This window comes from Artemia sp. Qi Xiang Cuo, chromosome 4 (genome assembly GCF_049724085.1).
Source record: "Artemia sp. Qi Xiang Cuo chromosome 4, ASM4972408v1, whole genome shotgun sequence".
NCBI classification, from domain to species: Eukaryota; Metazoa; Arthropoda; class Branchiopoda; order Anostraca; family Artemiidae; genus Artemia; species Artemia sp. Qi Xiang Cuo.
Window position 1 is genome coordinate 41,666,376 of NC_142797.1, and position 19,013 is coordinate 41,685,388.

The window sequence follows — 19,013 nt, forward strand, 5'->3', positions numbered from 1 at the left end:
TAAAAGAAAACAAGTAAACGAAAACTGCGATAACTGTCTCTCTAAAGGACAGAATGATTCAAGAAATCCAAAAAACAACAAAAAAAAAAAAAACATGTCGACTTCCGGCAAGAACACAAGAATCTATTCCAGGATAAGGATGGCACAAATTTGTAAAAAGACCAAAGAACAGGGAGCTTCAATGAAAACTAGATTCACCCAGCAAGGGCAAAGTGAGGTGTTGCAGCGAACTTCGGTTGACTTTGCTGACAAAAGTGTTGCCGCAAACTTTGCTCTGATTTTTCACTGCCGATTAATACCGTAGTTGTCAGCCCCTCAACAATCCAAAAATGGTATATGTCAAGAAGAATTTCTCACCATGAAATGCACAATGTATTAAAACTAATGCTTTATTATTTTGCCTTAAAACAAATGGTCAAACACAATCTGTGTTGTTACTTCTGAAATTAAAGAATGCATAAATTAAGGATAACTTACTTTGCCTCAAAACGTAACAACTAAAAGGTCTAAAACTTATATTCTATGTGCAACATATGGCAAAAAACAATTTGATTCTATGTCCATAGCCGGGTGGTTGCCAAATAAACACGTGACTTATTTCAAAACTAAGTCACTGTGTTGCATTATTGCTTATAATCGTTGCATAGCCAGAGCTCGCAGGAAAAAAAAATTTCCCTACCCTAAAATGTATCGGAAACGACTAAAATGTGGACCAATTAGCACAAGCCTGTGACCCCACGTGATCCCACAAGGATGAACAAGCTGTGCGACTCTTGGTTACAAGTCACTCTTTATGATAGAGGTGATATACCAAACAATGACACTCTGTAGCCTGCTCACTCATGCTTTTAATCAGAATATCTTTTAGTATCCTTGTACTGAATCCGGTTCAAACAAGGAGAAACATGTGTACCTTTCTTTTCCAAAACTCTGGTAAGGAGAAGGAGGTTGTCAAAGGGACTAAAGGCACACTTTGTACCTTAAATCATATAGACTGAAAAAGAGGAGGGGTGACAAAATATATCAAGGTCCACTTTTTGCCTCCAGGTCAGCGCTTCTATTTCTACTATATTTTAGAGTACACTACTTTATTTTGAATGTTTATCCTCTAATATTTTTAGACCTACTTTAATACTTTATTTCTACTCTAAATTTGGATTTTCCACTTTTTTCCATGCCGAGCCTATGAATTTTTGTTACGGAAATGAGAATTTTGAATAAAACGGCGGGATTTCGGCAAAAGCGGTTGAAAAACGCTTTTGTTGGACTTGGATAGATCCGCGAAATTTGAAACAAAACAACCAACGTGAAAAGACCGAGGACAAATACAAACAGAAGCACCTATGCACATTTACTGTCAAATAGACTGAACAATAGACAGTAAGAAATAATCCGTTTTTATTAGGGCTTTCTTTTCTGAATCTTTACCAAACTAATATAGCTGATTATATCAGATATCATGTCTTCAATGAACACACAGCCTACAAGTTTGTCTCTAGTGTTTATGCATGTTGAGTTGATTTGAATTGTTGCATGATTTTGTGTAGATTGTCTCATACCTTCTTAGCTTACTTATAGCAGAAGCATGAATTCAAAATAACACCCTGAATTAATGATTAATTGGTATTTTATCTTAACTTAAAAGATATTGTTATATCATGAAACAGCCAAGTTATTTGAGTTTAGCCTTAAGATATCTTATTTCTTTCAGGTTATTTTTTTTTGGGGGGGGGGGGGGATTGAGGCCATCTCAATTGGAAATTGAGATGGCCTCTGAAGATCCTAAGTGGGCAACCCCCTTTGCTCCATGGCAAATGACGTACCTGACCTCTATCTTAGTTTTCCTTTTATTCTCTTTTGAGTAAAAAGTTAAGTATGAAAGAACAAGTCACCATAAATAGAACAAATGCTTATGTTTTTACAGCATATTATAGTTTGCTAATTTATTTTCATCAAGGGTAGGATAAACATATTGCAATGCACTTTCAAAAATATTGGTAACCGTGCAGAACATTAAAGAAATTTTTTTTCTGATAGAAATATAGATAGTTTGTCTCTGTATGGTGACTTGTGGACCACCCTGTTGAACTAAGCTAAAGTTTATTTTCCATGAAAAAACTAAGTCAATAATGTATAGTATTTTGGCCTTTTACTTGGTAGGCAGGCTAAAGAGGAAAAGCTGCCACATAAGAACAAACGAATAAGGCAAATTAGAGAAAAATAGATGTGCCAACATTTGACTGAGAGCAGAGGAGATTTCTTCTATTTTATTTTAAATTCAATTTAAATTTTAGCTGTTTCAGGCTCCTAAGGTATTCTGAAGTTTTACCAAAACATGATATGCTCTTATCTGAATTCAGGCTTTTCCCTGCTATATAAGCTATACCGAATGGCCAAAACGTTTGGGGCCGATGCACCCCCCACCACCCAGGATTGCCAACTTTCTGGTCCACAAATGGGTCCTGAGCATCCAAAAATGTTTTTTTTTTGGCAGAACTGTGTCATTCTTGAAATGAGGTTAATTTTTTTGCCACTTGCATTGCTGAACAAAAGACGCATTGCAAACCTCTTTCAAAGCGGTCAGTTAATATCAAATATTATGGAAAAAAAAATTAACCAGCCTTTTCTTTTCAGGTGAAGAAAAATAGTTCTGTAAGAATGGAGGACGAGTTTTACAAAGTCAGTGACAGTGATAATGATGATGAAAAATAAAGAAAATCTAGGCCGGTGACTAAACCTGGAAGTTTTTCTAGGACTGTTCAAAAGAAATACGAAGAGAAGTACAAAGTTACTCGGGAAAAGGAGACTCAGTTTTTGGAATTGATTCTTCGAGGGACGAATCGATTTAGTGCACCATCATAATCTATAGCCGATTGCAAGTATTGTACAACTAATAAAAATATTGGTAGTCAAGGAAAAGATGCCTTGATTCAGCACACGAAGGACAAGAAACACGAAGAAATGAAGGGAGAATTTTTGAAATTAAGAAAATTGAAGCCTATTGGAACATTTTTTTGATAAGTCCCTAGAGGACAAGGTTCTGGAAACAGAGGCAAAAATAGGAGAGTTTCTTGTTGCCAACAATTTTTCTTTCTCGCTGTCAGACAAACTTATCCATCTGCTGAAGTCCTAAACCGTGTGACGGCAGGAAAGCAGAAAGTCACAAACATTGTTACAAAGTCACTATCGGCAAGAGCTGGTAAATGACCTCAAAGCCTCCACGTTCTCGATTATTATCGACGAAACAACGGACAATACTGTTTGCAAACAGCTAGCTATTTGTGTGAATTTTGTAGACGAGAAACTAGAGAAAAATGTAGATGTCCTAGAGATCGTTACCTGACCCGATGGGACTGCTGAAGGCGTGTTCCAGAGTCTTGACACTTGGCTGCAATCGCTAAAGGATGTTGGTGTTGATCTTAGGAACTGGGTAGGCTTTTGTGCCGATAAAACAAATACAATAATGGGCATCAACAACAGTGTGGCAACAAAAATAAAAGAAAATTATTATTGTGTCATCGTTATCAAATGCTCATGCCATTTGTGTCATCTCTCTGCCCAGTATGCTTCAAAAATGTTGCCGAAAAGTTGGGAGGACATTCGCTACTTCGTGACAAGTCATTTTCAAACAATCCCATAAAGAATGTAAAAGTTCCAAGGGCTCAGAAGGGCCACTGAAGAGCAAGAGATGAAGTTTTCAGCCATTAGTCCCACTAGATGACTTTTCATGTAACAGACTCTGAAAAGCATACTGATAGCATGGAATACCCTAGAAGTTTATTAGCAAGAAGTGGCTGAATAAAACCCAACTCATGGTAACGACCAGACACTTTTGACACTGAAGAATCCATACCAAAGGGTTCTTTTCGAATTTGTTGACTATGCTTTGGGCGTATTCAATGACCTTAATACTCTATGCCAGGCAGATGCACTAGATTTTACTTACTTAAGAAAAGGAGTACTAGAAATTGCGAAGAGCCTTTGCCATAATTTCATGGTAAAAGATTATCTGAAACAAATTGAGTCTGTTCAGTCTGTGAACTTTAAAAAAGAAGAGTTCTTCCTACCCACCTCTAAGGTTTACCTGGGACGAGAAGCGACCACCCGTCTGTTTTCTTTTACAAGGAAAAGATACAAAGTTCACGGAGAAATGCAAGAGCATCAAGGAGATTGCCCAGAAATTTTATATTGAAGCTATATCCCAGCTAGTCAACCGGTTTCCATTTGATCACGAAATTTACAACTTTGTAGAGATTGTAGACCCAACAGTCGCATTGGATGGTGATATTCCATCGTTGCGGCTTTTTTGCCAAAAGTTCGGGCACCCCTCTTGGGATTTTGGGCTGGTTTAAAAAGAGTGGCGGGCGTTGATGCTGCTTAGTTCAGACGACAGCCTTCTCACTGGCGGAAGCTCGATGAATTTTCGGAACTAGGTGTCGTCCATCAAGACGCCAAGCGGAGTGCTAAAGTTCACTAGCGTTCTTCATGTACTTCAGTTTATTTTTGGACTTTCCTGCTCTGAAAAGACTTCAGGGTTCTGAAAACAGTAAAAATTAAAAGAGGAATGGGCTCAAAAATGTAACTTTGGCTGCGACGATTTCTGTCAAGTAAGGGATGAAGCGTAAAGCCCCCTCTACGGTCACCGAGAGTTTAAAGAAAAAAATGAAGTCTGTAAAATCCGATGCGACTGCGTGCGAATGCATCGCTTTTTTGGGTATTGGGAAAGACAATGAGGATGGCGACGACAACGATGACTCGGGGTATTAATTTCAGTATTTGGTGTTTTCTCTTAAATCTTATCATTTGGTAATTCTCATTAAATTTTTCTGAATACAGCTTAAAGTGCGTCTACATTCGGCATTTTCTGGAAAACTGGGAGGCAGGTAGCAGTCTACAATAGTTAAAATCGAATAACTTAAAAGATCAAAATACAGGCGCTGTCCTTAAATCAAGGTTTAAGTGATCATTTTTGCTACTATACTCTGCTTCAATTTACAAAATCAATATAAAAATATCAAAACAAAAATAATGCGTGAAAAAGCGACCGGTTGGATATCATTCATGCCAATCATTCGTACCAATGCAAATAAAAACGAGGGTGTTGCAAAATTAGTAATAGAGAAGGAAAAAATAATGGCAAAGACAAACAAATAAATAAAATATATTCACATGGTCCAGAATCTGACATCTGGACCCGGAATCTATCATTCAAAACCGAACTTAACTAGTTGATAAATACAAAGAATTGTTTAAACGTCAAAAGAAGATACTTTGGTACACGTAAAAGGTCTTAAGTTCCAAAATAAGTTGTCTGGACAAATGCTATTAACAGTCAGCCTAACAAGGATTTACTTGTAACACGGAAAGAAGTAAAAAAATAGGAAAACTCTTAAGGATTTTGGTATTGAAAATAGGGATTTCTAAAGATTTTCCACCAGCCTTTTAGGGATTGAAAAAATTTGAAGTGGAAACGTTGGTAATATAGCGTAAGAAACAATTTTGTTAACATTCCTGTTCAAATAGTAAGCACAATAGTCAAAACAAAAATTTAGCCTTTGAACTGTGAGGACGCAAATTGGATTTACTTTGAATTTAATTGGTTTGTAAAAAGTGTATTTGTTAGACAGTGAAGATATTGCGAAACATTGAATTGGCTTGGGATTATACACCTTGGATTACGTCATTTAATTATGACAAAAAAAGAAAATAGGCCAAAGTCAATGAATCAAGCTCTGATTGAGGAGTAGTTCAGGTGTCTTTACCGCTTGCCCTGAGGAATGGAATGAAATGCAAATATTTGATTAGTTGAATTTTGCAAACGCTACAGAGTATTCCTGAAAGTTGGTTGTGATTCCTGAAGTAGCATCGGTATTCAAACGCTGTTGGAAATCGTCGGTGCAGGAGATAGGGGTGTTAGCCGTGCCCAAATTAACGGTGGCTTAGCGAACTGCACGTCCGCATCGACGTGGATAAATTATAGGTGTCAAAATAGGTAAGAGAGATTACATATTTTATTTTATTTGCACTTGCCATGGGGCGAAAAAGGAAGATTGCTAAAACTGTCCAAGTAGGATCCCAGTCTGTTGAGAACAGTTTGTTGAATTCGACCGTTTCATCTGAAGGGAATAACGATGTCGCTTCACTGAAGACCCTGGCGGATGATTTTGCTAAGATGCTAACAATACTTACTGAAAATGGTAAAAAACTAGACTCTATAAACAATAGTATAAAAATGTTAGAAAATCGTATGGTATCAGTGGAAAATACACAGTCTGAGCTAAAATCAGAAGTTAATACTACGAGTTCACGTGTTACACAGCTTGAATCTGATGTTCTAAACTTAAGAAATCAAATGTCAATTATCGCTAGTGCAACGAAAAAGTATGAAACTGGGAGTGCAGATGTCTCGTCGGCTTATGGCATCTGAGTATCGACATACAGAGACGAATATTATCGTTTGGAATGCTCCCTGCGAAAATACTACCCAAGCCGAAACGTTTTTTGACCAGTTGTGTTTGGAGGGTCTAGGTCTGTCCATGGTCCCGAGGTTTCGAGTTGTTGGTAGTGTCCGTAAGGAGCAGCCGTATTTTAAAGTTGATGTTGGTTCTCGAGATGCGAAGGTCAGTGTGCTTAAGAACGGAAAGAAATTAAAAGGAAAAGTTATTGGTCACCATAGAAATGTATCTGTTAGCGATGATGCACCAATATCAGTTCGCGAAGCTCGAAGGAAGCTGTATGTAAAGACATCTAGATTAAATGCTATAGGAGTTTCATCATGGGTTTCCAATACAGTTCCACCATATATACAGATCGATTGTGGTGGTGTGGCGGCAAAATTTGGTTACGATGAGCCTATCCCTGAGTTATGTGACCAATAGATGGTTATATCATGAATGGTGAATTAAGAGTTTGTTAAGATTTTTTTTTTTTTTTTTTTTTTTTTTTTTTATTTTTTTTTTGTATTTGTGTTTATGGAAAAAAAATGAAAAGTTGTTCTTTTTCCCTCATTTATTTAGTTTTTGTTAGAATTTAGAATGGGTAAGTGGTAGACACAGGTAGAGCATTGTGTTTTCTTCAATTATAATTTTCTGGAATTCAGTAATGGAAACAGTAAGCCTGTATTGTGACAGGTTAGTGTTAGTGTCAATTTTTTCACTTTTTTTGTATTCGTTTGTTTATTTATACTATTTTGTTAATATGTTTCTTATTATTTTTAGGTTATATTGTGTTTTTTCTGGAGCTTCGATTACGTTGGAAACGGGACCACCGACCCTCCGAGTTATAGTAAGTTATTCAGTTGGTTAGGTTTGGTTGCAACTACCCTCCTTTTCTTTTTTATATATATATATATTTATAAAAAATGGTAATTGTTCGTAATGATCGTTTGGATTGGCTTGAGAATAATCCATTGAGTGTTTCAGATTTAGGATTAGGGGTACTTCACAGGGATTTTGATATGGGGGTAGATGATGTTTTTCCGAAGGTTAATTATAAGTGCCCAACTGATTTACATACTAGACTGGCACCAGATAAACTTGGCATTTTTCATTTGAATTGTCAGGGGTTAAATAGTACATTGGATTATTTGTCGGAGCTGTGTATGCTATCTGATTTTCATATTCTTGCACTTACTGAAACATGGTTAATGAATAATAATTCTTGACTATTGGATATTTTAAATTATAATATGTATGTTAAGAACCGTACTCACCATCAGCATGGAGGACTTGCCCTGTATATTAGAACTGATTTGAATGTGAAGGTTAGGGATGATTTGTCTGTTAATAAAGAGATGGTTTTTGAGTGTTTTGTTACGGAGGTTGATAAGAATGGTGACCCATTTTTTATTGCTGTTTGTTACCGCCCCCTTCAGCTAGTGTAGATTGTTTTTTAGAATTATTAGAGCAACAAATGGACCTTCTAACTCGTAAGAACATGCCGTGTTTTGTGTGTGGAGATTTTAACATTGATTTGAAAGTGTTAGCATCTAATTCAAAAGCCCGGAATTTTTTGAATTTAATGTTAGGTTATGGGATGCATCCTGCTGTAAATATTTGTACTAGAGTGACGGATTCATCTTCATCTCTAATTGATAATGTATTTTTGAATGTTCCCCATGATTCGTCGAGTGTTGTGTTAAATGATGTTTCGGATCACTTTGGTTTGGCTATATTAGTTCCGGGTATATCTAAGAATATTAATATTAATTGTGATGCTCGCCCTAAGCCTAAGAAATTAATAGTTGATTCAAATACTATTTCAAGATTTAAGCTTAGGATAGAACAGTTAGACTTTAAATTTTTACAAGAAGAATTAGATTTAAATTTGAAGTTTGAGCTTTGGTATGGTAAGATTAAGGATACGTTTTTGGAATGTTGTGAAGTGTCAGGAATACAGAAGAGAAGGGTGTCTCCGAATAAACCTTGGATTACAAAGAGTTTGTTACAGTCAGTTAATAAAAGACGTTTTTTATATAAGTTGTCAACAAGGAGCAATGATCCTCATGATAAAGTAATATATAGAGTTTATAATAGTAGGTTAAATGCTGCACTCCGACTGGCTAAGGTAGAATATTATAAGGTTAAATTAAAAAAAGTTGAGGGTAACCCGAGTAAGACTTGGAAATTGATTATGTCGGTGACTTGCCCTGGTAGCGTCTTGATCCGTCCAGATAATATGGGAATGAATAATAATGTTGCAGATGAGATGTGTAATCACTTTGCTACTATTGGGCAGCGTGTGTCATCATCGGTGCCAGTATTTGATCAAGATGGAGATTTTCGTCAGTTCCTACCTGAAGATTGTGATGTGTCTGCGTACCTTAAATCTGTAACTATTGATGAATTATTTGATGTTATAAATAATATGAAAAATGGAGCATCAGGAGGCGATTTTATTTCGTTGAAGGTTTTGAAGTCGATATTACCTGTTATATCTAGTCATTTTTTAGGACTGATAAATAATTGTTTAAAAGCTGGAATATTTCCTGATTGTCTAAAGTGCGCGAATGTTATCCCGATATTTAAAGGAGGGGATAAGAATTGTTTTAGTGATTATAAACAGATTTCTTTACTGCCATTTATTTCTAGAGTGTTTGAAAAGTTGATTCATAGTAGGATGGTAAGTTTTTTCGAGAAAAGACAATTTTTTAGTTCTAGTCAGTTTGGGTTTAGGAGTCATCATTCTACAGAGCATGGAGTTTTGTTTTTAACAACTATTATTAATTATTCTTTATAAAAGTGTCTGAAGATAGATTAGATATATTTGTATATTAATAAAGAATTTTAATCTGTTTATAATGATATACTAGTTCAAAAGCTATATAGTAGTGGTATACGTGGTGATTTTTTAAATGTGATAGTTAGTTTTCTTAGTGGAAGGACTCAGTGTGTCGTGATGGATGGAGTTACATCTAAAATTGAATATATTTCGATTGGAGTACCCCAGGGTTCCGTTTTGGGCCCTTTGTTGTTTTTGGTTTATATTAATGACCTTTGTAGAGCTTCAAGTAATGTGTCTTGTTCTTTAGACCTTGATACTTACGGTACTAAAGGAATTCTACCATGTTTTGCTGATGATGCCCATTTCACCGTAGCTGCTAGAACTGAAAATGAGTTGATGACTATATTGAAACAAGGTATTTCTTCGATTGAAAAGTGGATGCGAGTAAATAAATTGAAACTGAATCATAATACGTCGAATTTTTTGATTTATGGTAGAATTACTGGACATTATCCATGGATTAATAGTACAGAAGTAGGGCACCATACCATTGTAAGATCTACTAGTACTAGATACCTTGGTTTTATAATTGATGAAAGCCTTAGTTTTAAAGACCATATTGCATCTGTTAACAGCAAATTGTCTCGTAATATTGGTATTATGCGTAAACTTAGGTATCTTTTTCCGTGTGAAATTCTGAGAATGTTGTATTTTTCTATGGTTCACCCATATCTCATTTACTGTTGTATGGTTTGGTCGAAAACATTCGTAACTCACCTCCATCCGCTCTGCGTAACACAGAATATGGCAATTAGAGTTCTTTATGGTAATCAAATTGACCTATCTGCATCGGTGAGGCATCTTTACCGCGAGTATAAAATTCTACCGTTGGCAGGAATATGTGTATTCTATAATGCTCTGTTTATGTTTAAATATTTAGCTTCGGAGTTACCATCATGTTTTTCAGGAATATTTAGTCTTGTGTCTACTACTCACGATCATTTGACATGATCTTCTCAGTTGGTGCGAAGACCAGCTATGGTCACGTCTAGGTCTAGGTTTTCAATTCGCCATGTTGTTCCGTTAGTTTGGGAGAGTTTGCCAGAGGATTTGAGGAATGATGGGGGTTTGCAGGATTTTCGTAAGTCGCTAAAGAACCATTGTTTTGATGTGTATATTTTGAATGGATTATTCCACGCCACTTAAGTTTTGTTTTTGAGGAGGGTTTAGTTGCAGCTGAATATGTTTATAATTATTATAATTTTGTTGGGTGTTGTTTGGTGGTTCGTTGGTTTTCGGGTCCGGTAAGTTGAGCTCTAATTTTTTTTTTTTTTTTTTTTTTTTTCTATTTCTTTTTTTTTCTTTTTTCTTTTTTTTTTCTTTTTTGGTTTCTTGGTTTTTTGATTTATTAGGTGGGTTTTCTCCCGCACAAGCATTGCTTCAGGGAATCGATGATGTATATATATTTTTTTTTTTTTTTTTTTAAATAAACCCATTGTTACTTAAATATCATACTTACTTCCGGATTGTGTCCTACTTTATTCTACTTTTTTTTGCACTTACATACTTTATTTCCACATTAGTGAAATGGCAGCACTGCTCCAGGTTGTCTTTGGAACAGATTAGATGTTTGCTGGTTTTTTAACTCAGTCATTCGCTTTTTTTTTTTTTTTTTTTTTTTTTTTTTTTTTTTTTTCTATGTAGCACAACAGAGAAAACGAAATACATAAAAAAGGAACAATGTTTAGTTATGATATCATACTTTTATGATGGGAAAGCAAAAGAAGGAGCTCATGGCTGCTTTCACATAAAGAAACTTGATGCAAAAAGTCTGTCAAGGTTCGTTGACCATCAAGGACAGAGAACGGAACTCAGTTGGTAAGATTAGGTTGCACAATGCGACGATGGACCAATTGTCATGACGACCGCTTTTCAGGTACAGGCCTGTACTAAAACAAATACACCTTATATAATCTACATTTATTTCCGTACCCATTGAGTTAACCTTGTGTTGGGTAATTTCAGTCAGATCTTGAGACGAATGTCATTTTTTGTCAGCCTACAACAACTGTACTGTTTTATCATAAACAGCAATACACAATATCAACTTTATGTTAATCCTCAAAAAGTAACTGGCATAACTGTTCTTCAACTATAGAAATAATCTGTTAAAAGTTGGGGATTCTGGTACGCATCAGTGATTAAAATGCTGGAACGATGTGACTACATTTCAGTCATTTTACCGTCATCAGAACGTCTACTGATGGAAAATCTGCAGCTCAGACCCATGGACTTGCAACCACACTTCAGACATTTGAATTTATACTTGCACTCCATTTAGCAGAAAATGCTATTTGTTCCACAAACTCTCATTTTGAGCAGCTGCAGGCAGTAAATCAAGTTTTTTTGTCTAGGAAAGTTTTGAGGAAATATTCCAGAAACCAAAAAAAATCGCCTTGTGAGTGTGGCCTTTTTGCAACATTTTCAGGACTCGAATTCTCCATCTACATGACCAGAGCGTGCACAGCAAGCAGCTTCATGCATGAGGGATTTTGTAACTTTTGGCCAAACCGATGTTATTGGATTAAAGACGGCTCTGGTTTAAACCGATGTTGTTGGACTAAGGAAACAACTAAAAACGCTTTGCAAAGGGATTAATTTTATTATGATAGACAGGCTGTGTTTATTGGCAATAACTTCTATACTATTTGAAAATATTACATTTCTTTCAAGCATATTTGTTTTTCTCTGCCATTCCAATAAGTTTAGTTCTTTTTGTGTCTTTTTTTAACCAAATGAGGCTAATAATCCACTTATAAGTGCATATTTTTGTTTACTGTAAATCCTATTTTTTAAACTTAAGATTATGATGTGAGTAGTAAGTATCTATTGAATTTGCCCTGGTTATGTTCCATGGCAGCTTTCCAAGACAGATTACCAGACTAGTTATTGCTATTGTTGTCAATTGCATATGGAATTATACAAAACCTACCAGACAGCTTTCTTGGCCAACCAGACAGGTTTCTGGGCCAACCAGACAGGTTTCTGGGCTAAAACGGGGATTCCCCACACAAGTTTGTTTCAACTCCAAGTTTTTCAACCAGAGTGTTTTTTTTGAAAGCATAGTGGGTACATGTGTGTAGGCTTTGTTATTAAAAACTTGGACACTACAATCAGAATTGTTTGATTGACATTTAAAAAGGGGTAATGAGCTTTGCGAATTGGAGTGTAGGATTCGCGAATTTGATCCTATTAAGAATTTACTTGAAATAAAAAATTTTAACTAGAAATGGCTGAAGTGTTTTGGGGGAGATGGGGTGATTGTGTACTGTATAATACACATGTGATGTTTGGACAGTGTTGTCAAATTAAAATAGTTTAACGTTCCCTTCGTTCCCCCATTTCTGAGGGCAGGGGGGGGGTCAATATTGGAGGGAAAAACAAAAATACTCAGAATCGAAAATAAACGAGATCTGTCTGAAGGGGAAGGCTCAGAGGCCCTTCGTTCCCCCATTTCTGAGAGCAGGGGAGGGGGGGGGGTCAATTTTGGAAGGAAAACCAAAAATGCTCAGAATCGAAAATAAAGGGGATCTGCGTCAAGGGGATGGCTCAGAGGCCCTTCGTTCCCCCATTTATGAGGGCAGGGGAGGGGAGGGGGTCAAATTTGGCGGGAAAACGAAAAATACTCAGAAGCGAAAAGAACGGGGATCTGCCTCAAGGGCAAGGCTCTGAGGCCCTTCGTTCCCCCATGTCTGAGGGCAGGGGGGGTCAATTTTGGAGGGAAAACAAAAAATACTTAGAATCGAAAATAAATGGGATCTGCCTCAAGGGGAAGGCTCAGAGGCCCTTCGTTCCCCCATTTCTGAGGGCAGGGGAGGGGGGGGGGGTCAATTTTTGAGACCAAACCCAAAATTCTAAGAAAACAAAATAATTGGGATATGCCCCGAGGGTAAGGCTCAAAGGCCCCTCCTTCCCCCATTTCTGAGGGCAGGGGAGGGGGGGTCAGTTTTGGAGGGAAAATCAAAAATGCTCAGAATCGAAAATAAAGCGTGATCTGCCTCAAGGGCAAGGCTCAGAGGCCCCTCCTTCCTCCATTTCTGACGGCAGGGGAGGGTAGTCAATTTTGGAGGGAAAATCAAAAATGCTCAGAATCGAAAATAAATGGGATCTGCCTCGCGGGGAAGGCTCAGAGGCCCTTCGTTCCCCCATTTCTGAGGGCCGGGGAGGGGGGGGGTCAATTTTGGAGGGAAAGCTAAAAATACTCAGAAAGTTCATTTTGAATTTCTTTCATTGAAATGCAAGAGTTGGAATATTTCAGTAGTGTTTTGTTCTGCTTTACCTTGTCACAGTTACATTCTCTTAAATTTTCGAAGTTCATTTTGAATTTCTTTCGTGAAATGCAAGAATTGGAATATTTTAGTAGTGTCTTGGCGTGGTTTACCTTGTCACAGCTACATTCTTATGATTTTTCAAAGTTCATTTTGGATTTCTTTATTTGAAATGAAAGAGTTTGAATATTTAAGTAGTGACTTGTTGTTCTTTACATTGTCACAGTTAGATTCTCTTGATTTTCATAGTTCATTTTGAATCTCTTTCATTAAAATGCAAGAGTTGGAGTATTTCAGTAGTGTTTGTTGTGCTTTACCTTGTCACAGTTACATTCTCTTAATTTTTCCAAGTTCATTTTGAATTTCTTTAGTGAAATGCGAGAATTGGAATATTTCAGTAGTGTCTTGTCGTGGTTTACCTTGTCACAGCTACATTCTCATGATTTTTCAAAGTTCATTTTGGATTTCTTTCGTTGAAATGCAAGAGTTAGAATATTTCAGTAGTGACTTATTGTGCTTTACCTTGTCACAGTTACATTCTCTTGATTTTTCGAAGTTCATTTTGAATTTCTGTCGTGAAATGCAAGAGTTGGAATATTTCAGTAGTGTTTTGTTGTGCTTTAAATTGTCACAGTTACATTCTGTTTATTTTCATAGTTCATTTTGAATTTCTTTCATTGAAATGCGAGGGTTGGAATATTTCAGTAGTGTTTTGTTGTGCTTTACCTTGTCACAGTTACATTCTCTTAATTATTCAAAGTTCATTTTGAATTTCTTTCGTGAAATGCAAGAATTGGAATATTTCAGTAGTGTCTTGTCGTGGTTTACCTTGTCACAGCTACATTCTCATGATTTTTTAAAGTTCATTTTGAATTTCTGTCGTGAAATGCAAGAGTTGGAATATTTCAGTAGTGACTTGTTGTGCTTTACCTTGTCACAGTTACATTCTCTTTATTTTTCGAATTTCATTTTGAATTTCTGTCGTGAAATGCAATAGTTGGAATATTTCAGTAGTGTTTTGTTGTGCTTTACCTTGTCACAATTACATTCTGTTGATTTTCATAGTTCGTTTTGAATTTCTATCATTGAAATGCAAGAGTTGGAATATTTCAGTAGTGTTTTGTTCTGCTTTACCTTGTCACAGTTACATTCTCTTAAATTTTCGAAGTTCATTTTGAATTTCTTTCGCGAAATGCAAGAATTGGAATATTTCAGTAGTGTCTTGTCGTGGTTTACCTTGTCACAGCTACATTCTCATGATTTTTCAAAGTTTATTTCGAATTTCTTTCGTTGAAATGCAAGAGTTAAAATATTTCAGTAGTGACTTGTTGTGCTTTACCTTGTCATAGTTAGATTCTATTGATTTTCGTAGTTCATTTTGAATTTCTTTCATTGAAATACAAGAGTTGGAGTATTTCAGTAGTGTTTTTTGTGCTTTACCTTGTCACAGTTACATTCTCTTGATTTTTCCAAGTTCATTTTGAATTTCTTTCGTGAAATGCGAGAATTGGAATATTTCAATAGTGTCTTGTCGTGGTTTACCTTGTCACAGCTACATTCTGATGATTTGTCAAAGTTCATTTTGGATTTCTTTCGTTGAAATGCAAGAGTTAGAATATTTCAGTAGTGACTTATTGTGCTTTACCTTGTCACAGTTACATTCTGTTGATTTTTCGAAGTTCATTTTGAATTTCTGTCGTGAAATGCAAGAGTTGGAATATTTCAGTAGTGTTTTGTTGTGCTTTAAATTGTCACATTTACATTCTGTTGATTTTCATAGTTAATTTTGAATTTCTTTCATTGAAATGCGAGGGTTGGAATATTTCAGTAGTGTTTTGTTGTGCTTTACCTTGTCACAGTTACATTCTCTTAATTCTTCAAAGTTAATTTTGAATTTCTTTCGTGAAATGCACGAATTGGAATATTTCAGTAGTGTCTTGTCGTGGTTTACCTTGTCACAGCTATATTCTCATGATTTTTTAAAGTTCATTTTGAATTTCTGTCGTGAAATGCCAAGAGTTGGAATATTTCAGTAGTGACTTGTTGAGCTTTACCTTGTCTCAGTTACATTCTCTTTATTTTTCGAATTTCATTTTGAATTTATGTCGTGAAATGAAAGAGTTGGAATATTTCAGTAGTGTTTTGTTGTGCTTTACCTTGTCACAATTACATTCTGTTGATTTTCATAGTTCGTTTTGAATTTCTATCATTGAAATGCAAGAGTTGGAATATTTCAGTAGTGTTTTGTTGTGCTTTACCTTGTCACAGTTACATTCTCTTAATTTTTCAAAGTTAATTTTGAATTTATGTTGTGAAATCCAAGAATTGGAATATTGTTTATTCAACTGAAAGTAAGTAGCAACATCAAAACTTAAAAAGGGACAGAAAATAGAGGCTGCTAAAATCATATTGAGCCCACTCATGGGACACCAATAAAAATTGTGTATAATTCAAAATAGAATAATGATTATTCTACTGATTACGAACTAAGAGAAGACAATAACTCCATTATCAAGAGAGAACATGGTGAACTATTTTATGGAACAGATTCAAAATGTCCAAAGTTAATCATTGATATTAATAATGTATCATAATATATTTTTGTATTAATATTCTAAATAGCATTATTTCATTAAAAATATTACATTGTTATGTGTTCATTATTTTTTAGAGTAAGCTAGCATATCAATCGTTTAGAATGTCCATTAAAACATCAGAGATTTAAGAAAAGGAATTTGCTTACATCTATTGTCAGACACACTATTTCCGTAAAATCTGAGCTATTAAGGGTTTTTGACCGTAAACTCGTTTTTTGTAAGAAAATTATGGAAAATACAATTCTCTGGTTCAAATGTGAAACTCAAGTCTATTTTTGGATCGAAAAATAAAACTATTTCCTTAAAATCTGAGCTAATAAGGGTTTTTTGACAGTAAACTCTAGTTTCTTGTAAGAAAATTATGGAAAATACAATTCTCTAGTTCAAATGTGAAACTTATGTCCAGTTTTGGATACTCATAATGATGAGGACTGATGGTTCTAATTCAATATTTTTTTTTTCATAAAACAAACTATTTTTTATAACTTCGAAATTAATCAACTTCATTTATTTTTTATCTTTTCTTTTGTACATATCTTAAAATTACAAAATATGTTTCTTGAATTCACCTCTTGGATACACAATATAGAAATTAAAAAAAAAAATGTAATTTCCAGACTTCATTTGCATGCAAGAGATACCGAGAGTTCTATGACTCCTCCCCGCAATGAATTCTAAGGGTTTTATGACTCCTCCCCAAAATGAATTCAGATGCTTTTAGGAGTCATCCTCCTTAGCCATAACTCCATTCGACCTTGAGCGAAGGTATAAAAGTTTGATGATGTATTTCTCTTCTTAACAAGTACGTTAATACCTTCCAAGATGATAGGACTCTATGACACAGAATTTATCGGTTTGAAAAAATCATCTTGTGGTGTTATATTTGAATGTGCATTTTTATTATTGTCAATGGAACTTGAAGAAATTGACTGTTATCATTTGATAGTGAACTACAACATGTATGAGTATGATAAAAGCTTGTGGAGTACTACATTACATCGTATAAACAGACTGGGATTCTACGATAGAGTGATTACACCACTTAAGAACAGTGGTCAGGAACTGAGAAATGTCCAGGAGGAAGTCAGTGAAATTTGCAGCTTTTTCGGGGTTGAAGCACTCTATGTAAAGGGTAAAGCACCTACAGATATAAGTTTTAATTCAAAAGTGTGACCCTAGGATTCCAATTTTCAATCTAGAAGAATTTAAGTGTCCTAAATTTGAAGGGGTTTATCATCGTCCTGAAGACGAGATCAGGTTCTTCGCGCACTGGATACCTAAGGTCATACCTGATCGTGATAAATGCATTAGACATGGAAAAAACTATTCCATATCATGAGACCATCGTTTCTGGATGTTTAAGAGTGAACGTGTGTATGACTATGTGTCATAATATAATTTTGTATTAATATTCTACATAGCATTATTTCATTAAAAATATATTATGCATTACATTGTTATATTTTCATTATTTTTAGAGTAAGCTAGCATATCAACAGTTTAGAATGTATATTAAAACATCGGAGATTTGAGAAATGCAATTTGCATACATATATTGTCAGACACATGAGGTAACATTGACAAAATCTAGGTATCCGAATGAATAAATTCTTTATCAACATCCGTTGTTGGATATGTCATTATGTCATTATGAAAAAATTGTAAGTAGGTAAGTAAGTAAGTAACAAACTCTTTCTTGAATTCACCTCTTGGATACACAAAGAAGACATTTCATTCAAGAAAATATGAAAATATTTGTAAGTAAGTAACACACTTTTTCTTGAAGTCACCCCTTGGATACACAATACAGATACTTTATTCAAGAAATTATGAAAAAATCACAAGTAAGTAACAAACTCTTTTTTGAATTCCCCATTTGGATGCACAATACAGAAATTTAATTCAAGAAATTATGGAAAAAAAATGTAAGTAAGTAAGTAGCAAACTCTATGCTTTTTCAGCATCACTTATCGCATATTTATAATAAAATATGCAAAGTTGACTTAGCTTTATTTCATTTTTTAAGGTTAATTTACACGAGGTTACGTGCCCGCACGTAACCTCGGCTAAATTAACCTTAAAAAATGAAATAAAGCTATGTCGACTTTGCATATTTTATTAAACATATACGACAATTGATGCAGAAAAAGCACAGAGTTTGTTACTTACTTACTTACATTTTTTTCCATAATTTCTTGAATTAAATTTCTGTATTGTGAATCCAAATGGGGAATTCAAGAAAGAGTTTGTTACTTACTTGCGATTTTTTCATAATTTCTTGAATAAAGTATCTGTATTGTGTATCCAAGGGGTGATTTCAAGAAAGAGTGTGTTACTTACTTATAAATATTTTCATATTTTCTTGAATAAAATGTCTTCTTTGTGTATCCAAGAGGTGAATTCAAGAAAGAGCTTGTTACTTACTTACTTACCTACTTACAATTTGTTCATAATGACATAATGACATATCCAACAACGGATGTTGATAAAGAATTTATTCATTCTGATACCTAGATTTTGTCAATGTTACCTCATGTGTCTGACAATAGATGTATGCAAATTCCTTTTCTCAAATCTCCGATGTTGTAATATACATTCTAAACTGTTGATATGCTAGCTTACTCTAAAAATAATGAAAATATAACAATGTAATGCATAATATATTTTTAATGAAATAATGCTATGTAGAATATTAATACAAAATTATATTATGACACATAGTCATAGACACGTTCACTCTTAAACATCCAGAAACGATGTTCCCATGATATGGAATAGTTTTTACCATGTCTAATGCATTTATCACGATCAGGTATGTCCTTAGGTATCCAGTACGTGAAGAACCTGATCTCCTCTTCAGGACGAT

General features: G+C 35.0%; 1 protein-coding gene across 2 annotated transcripts in view; it reads right to left on the reverse strand.

The window, feature by feature from the left end:
- The window catches only part of LOC148953119 (glutathione S-transferase C-terminal domain-containing protein homolog), a 168,538-nt gene that overhangs the window by 104,144 nt on the left and 45,381 nt on the right, over window positions 1-19,013 (reverse strand). The window lies entirely within an intron of this gene.